Source organism: Amphiprion ocellaris, chromosome 22, assembly GCF_022539595.1.
Source record: "Amphiprion ocellaris isolate individual 3 ecotype Okinawa chromosome 22, ASM2253959v1, whole genome shotgun sequence".
Taxonomy (NCBI): Eukaryota; Metazoa; Chordata; class Actinopteri; family Pomacentridae; genus Amphiprion; species Amphiprion ocellaris.
Genome location: NC_072787.1, coordinates 26,838,543 through 26,844,542, shown reverse-complemented (window position 1 = coordinate 26,844,542; position 6,000 = coordinate 26,838,543).

Here is a 6,000-nt window from a genome sequence, read left to right as displayed (position 1 = left end):
CATCAATATACCAAACTAAACTGTTTAGACTGTCTCCTCAAGTACTGACGACTGGGAAGAAAGACAGTCAGACGCTTTCTTACGAGGCTGCAGCCTTAACTGATTCATTTAAACCCTAATGTTAAACAGCTAATAATATTTTCCAAGTTAAGGACTGTACAGACAATACTTGGAAGAAAAAACCTGAAGGTATGATCAGTAGGACCCTTTTGATGGTTGGATGGCGTTTATTTTTTCTGCAGTGTTTAAGAGTAAAGTAAGTGAATTTTATTTACTACAAAAATTCCTTAAAATTCTGATTTTGTATTTAATATCAAACCAAGAGTTGTAGTATGACCAGCAGGAGACAATTGATGGCTGCAGTAAATTTGGTGACACTACAGTGTATAAAAGTGAAGTAATTGAATATTTGTGTCTCTTCGCTGTTGCAGCGGTTTTGCTATTTGCAGACGGTCCCTGTTCACTCGTTGCACAGCCAGCTGCTCATAGACATCAATGTTATTTCTGCAGCTTGAAAGACAGCGACTTTTGATAAAACTGGCCTCGTAGCACATTGTCTAGCTTACAGCGATTTGAAAGAGGCATTGTTTATGTTTTTACAACGTATATCTCATGAGTTATTGATGCCGAAAGTCCGAATCTGTGAATATCTTGCCAACTTTACCCAACTCCATTAGTTGCTCCCCTACAACATCGTTCTAGAATAACTATTCTTTCCAAATAGTTGTTCAAGTCATCTGGTAAAAATTCTTGTATTTTTTCATGTTGCCGAAAAACAAATCATCATCATTTGTGTCCAGTATCGTGCAGAAGTGGTAGTTGTGACGACACGCTGCTCAGCTGATTATTGTTGTTATTTATGCTGCAAACACATGCGAAGTCTTCCATAAAAACTAGCGAGACGCGCACAGAGGAAACGCACAGTTTTACGCTGCTGTCGTTTCTAATCAAACGTGTTCATGCCTGAACACGCAGAACATTCAGACGCAGATCAGAGAAAAAAGTTATTTCGGATTCACACCCGTTATGCACGCATTCGAGAAACCAGTGAAACACACACCTACACACTACTAGTGATTAATATGGTAAGTTTGGTTGTACTTATTTCAGGAGAGAATCAGAGATCAGAGTTCGGTATATTTTATGACTAATATTCTGCTTTATGGGACTGATCTGAATACTCTGGTTGCACCTGAAGTTGTAAAAATTGTGTTACAAGTCGTTGTTGAGGGGAATTTGAACCTGAGTGCATCCTATGTATGGCTTTGTTAGTTTCTGTCCCCTGATGACTGAATTTGTATACAGATGCAGGGACACAACCACATACAAAACAACTGTGATCAAGTTACTATTGTGCATAACACAGCAGCTAAAGCTAATTCTAAAGCAATGACTTAAAAGTGACTCGGCTCAGATTTAAAATGCGTATTTGTTTGTAATGTGTCTTATTTTGAAAACCTACAATACTGTGCTACATTCTTTGGCCACCATTAAATTTGTTATTTTAGCAAAGATGTACTGACCCAAAGTATTTATTTCTCATCTCTTTATTAGGATACAACAAAAACATACAAAGTTCGGAACAGTTTCTCCAGACACTTTGCAGGGATCACATCCTGTAGTCCTGAAGTTTTCATCAGTAACCTCATGTTCTACTACAAACATTCAATTAGCTCTCCTCAGTAGTTCTCCTTCAAACTTGGACTGTCTTATTCTTTTCTCTGCCAACAGGATTCCACACAGACTCTGCAATATTCAGGTCTGAACTTGTCCTTCATTGACATAGTTGCTATTATTGGCACTTAACTCACACTCCTGTCATACATATAAACACACACTTATAATTTATAGGCTCACTACAATAAAACCTGTTTTCTTTATTAGACTAAACTGTCTGTTGTCCTGTTTTTTATATACTTTAGGGATTATTCCTGCATTTAAAGTGAAAACATTCTATAGATTGATGTGCCAGAAAGAACTTTATGATTCTCAAAAGGAAAAAGCTTAAATTATCCAAAGGATAACCGTTTTGTTTCCAATGATTCCCCAGCAGGACTGGGAATGTGTGTAGCAGCATCAGCGTTAATTTGTAGAAATTTAGTTTAACACTCCATAAGTTCACGTTATTTATATCAGCAGATGTAAATACTTGTTGCATTTACACTTTCACATTTCTCTGGAGTCACCTTAGACCAGGAGAGTCAAACTCAATTTAGTCCAAGTTCCACATTCAGCCCAGTTTGATCTCCAGTAACCAGTAAAATCACAGCACAATAACCGATAAATAACCACAATTCCAAATTTTCCCCTTTGTTTTAGTGCAAGAAAGTACATTCTCAAAGTGTTCACATTTAATGAACTATCTTTTTACAAAACATCATGAACTGAAATTTAACAAAAATAAGCAAACTTTCATCAACATTCAGCCTCAGTTTATCATTTACACATTCCAACTTCCAGATCACAGTTTCTACAAAGGCATGAAACATTTCATCACAGGTATCTGGAACTGAACAATACAGTATTGTACCTCATGCTCAAAACAACTTGTCAAGATCTAAGAATTATTTTAACTGTACATTCATTTCCACATCTGTGTAAAAATCCTGACCTCCTAAACTCACTCACCACACAAACTAAAGTGGGAACCATTACAGAAGAAGGTGAAGTTATCCCCCTGCCTTGTAAGTGTATAAAACATGGACATTAAAAATACACAAAAGTTGTGGCGGTGCAGTGGACAAATTAAAAAAACCAGTAGAGTTGCTTGTGTTGAAATTTGCAGTAAATGTCTTCTCTGTAATTTTTTGCCTTTGTGAAGTGGTGGAGCCGTGGGTCTGACTGGAGCCTCTGGTGGGCTGGTTTTGCCCATGGACGTGTTTCACACCCCTGCCTTAGATAAACTGTGGGCTACACACATGCAAAGCTTACTTCAATTAGCTCCCTACTCAGCTAAATCACCTTGACCAATACACAACTGTGATGCCTATTATTTAACATTACTGATCTTTGTTCTTTATTCCTCATCATTCCAGACTGAGCCTGAGCTGAATAAACTCCTCTTACCTCACATCTGGCAGACTCCTCGTCCTTTTCTCCTCACACTTGCATGAATCTCGTAGGTGACCTATTCTGATCTCAAAACAGCGAGTTACATGGAAAGATGAGCAACGTGCATCTCTATTAGACTAAAGCAAAGTCTGTAACGCTCAAAGCTGAATGCAGCCTGCAGCCACTTTCTACATGCTGAGACATGCAGACCAACTAGGCTGATGTACGAAACCATTACACAAAAATCTGATTTCAAATGGCGTCGAGTTACTGTGAGTTAATTACTTTGAACTTCCAGCAATGGTCAGGTTCTGTGAGTAACACTGACAGAAGTCTGTTCAAACCTCATGCGACCACAAGGACATTTTTGTCTTCTTCACTGCTGATTTCTTGGTAACTTTGACAGCATTAATATATATGCCATACATTCATTTATGAAGGAGATTTTCAAATTTCAACCTCACATCTCATGATACAATGAAAATCCACTGTGCACATGTAACAAAAGTACACTCACGACTGTAAAGACAAAAATTTCTCCCACTACAATAACGGCATGAAATCCTGCATTTTATGTTATTAAGCTTTCATGCTGGAGCTTTGGTTTCAATTTGTTGTTTTTAAAATTGTTCACACCATTGTGCCATTTTTTTCCCTTTTATATTTGGCCTCTGGAACAAGCACATCTCTTTTGCTTTTTCCTCTTCTGCTGTATTACAGACCACTGCAGGGCAATGGAGTATATCTAGATAGCAACTAACATGGACTAGGCATCAGAGTTTGGATGTGTGTGTACTTAGGTATGTGTGTGTATGTATTTGTGTGTGCAGGAGTACAATTATAGAACTGAAGAAGCATCTTGAAAGAGAGGAAAGTCCAGCTGTTTTTATTTTACTGAAGCTACTAGGACTGCCACTTGACAAACACATTTTCATTTAATTATTGGCATCAAACTCTCTAATCTCAACCCAGAAATTCAGGTTTGATAAATGGACTTGAGCTTTACAGAGTGACGACCAGAACTACGAAGGACAACAGCTGTAATGCAGCGTGACGTCCAGAGCTGTTCATTGTCCACTTTAACAGCTCAGCCTGCTGTTCATCAACCCTAACACACACACACACACACACACACACACACACACACACACACACACACACACACACACACACACACACACACACACACACACACACACACACACACACACACACACACACACACACACACACACACACACACACACACACACACACACACACACACACACACACACACACACTGAGGTCCAGCTTCAGGAGACACTGATTCAGGGTGAGAGCTCCAAACTAACCTGCTTCCTGCAGCCTCTTTGTCTCCATGCAGCCAGCTGTCCAGTCATGTCCATCACTGTGGTAGAACAGGGGAACTGTCCTCACTGTCCTCAACAACACACACATCCACTGAGACATACTCACAACATCCTCAGGAGGCATCTGGGACTGGAGCTCCTCTTCTTCACCTCTCAGCTGCTCACAACAAAACACACTTTAACTAGAAAACTCAACCAGTCTCATGTTCAGTGAAAACATTAAAGCTCACACACAGTCTCACTTCTACACAACTATTGTGTATGTAGTCAACAAACTGGTCTCTGCTGAGAAACACTTACACCAAATGATTGTGTGTCCAGCCTGGTCTGATCCCATCCTCATTATCAGTCTACACACATCTACATATATACAGTCCTGTCACACAGCAAACTGACTGTGAATGTGGTGTGAGGAATGAGGAGAAGAATGCGTGTTGAAGTGCGTGAATAAAACACGCAGCAGCTAGGATTTAGATGGATGTTGCACAACGTCACCCAGGGGAATTTCACCCCCGGGACATTCTATTCAATATGATCAACCAAGGATCATTTAAACACTCTCAAGGCACACACAGGTTCACAATCACTCGGGCGAGAGACGTGATCCAAAAAATAATAATATTTTTATTTAATTACAATATTAATTATTATCAGTAAGGGTCAAGGCCACCAGTTTAAAATAGGAAAATAAAAGCCCTCAACTTAAATATTAAAGGGGTAGGTCGGCTTACCATGGCGGCCGGGAAAAAATTAAAAAATCAAAGAGAAAAGGGGTCCAAAAATAATCTCACACCTGTGACACGACACACCAACGAAAAAGGGACTCGCGAAACCACCACCAGGGATTGGACTGCCGCCGAGGCTTGTTGAACCTGCACAAAAGGAACAAATTATTAGTAAGTCTAACTAAACAGAAGCCTGGTGACCAGACCGATACACATAATCATAAAACACACACACACACACTCCACAGAACAATAGTTAAAACACATTTACAATATGATGCTAGGGCTTTAGCGCCAAAAGCGCAGTGCAATAAAATTAGTACTGCAGCAAAGAGCCACAGAGAGAACGAGGCGACACAACAAGTCGACAAGAGAGCTGAACAGAGAGCCGAAACAGCCGCCAGTCCAGGGAAGCGGTGGCGTCCGACAGGCCACACGCTTAGCTGCAGCCTATAGAAGGTAAACAATTGATCAAGCATAATTATCATTAGATGACTGTTCACCTGCGCTTCATTGATCACCTGCCCCATTAGAGCGATACATGCCCGATTAGCCGTGGCGCAGCATGACAGCAAGCAGGCGGAGGAGACTCAACAACAACCACAGCAGTTATGCTGCAGCAACCACACAAGAAGATCAGGGACTAGTTAAAACACCAGATAACACAAGGCGGACAACGTTAGCTTACCCCGCCGACACGGATGCACCCACGGCACGCTGAGCGGAGCGACCCGTCTCCCAGCGTCACAGCCGTCGCTACGCAACAGAGCGGTGTCACAGCAGTGATTGCATTGGAACAGCGCCATACAGTGGCCAGGAGGGAGAAACCATCCGGCTACACACTGTTCGTCTAACTACAGCTGTTCAATGGG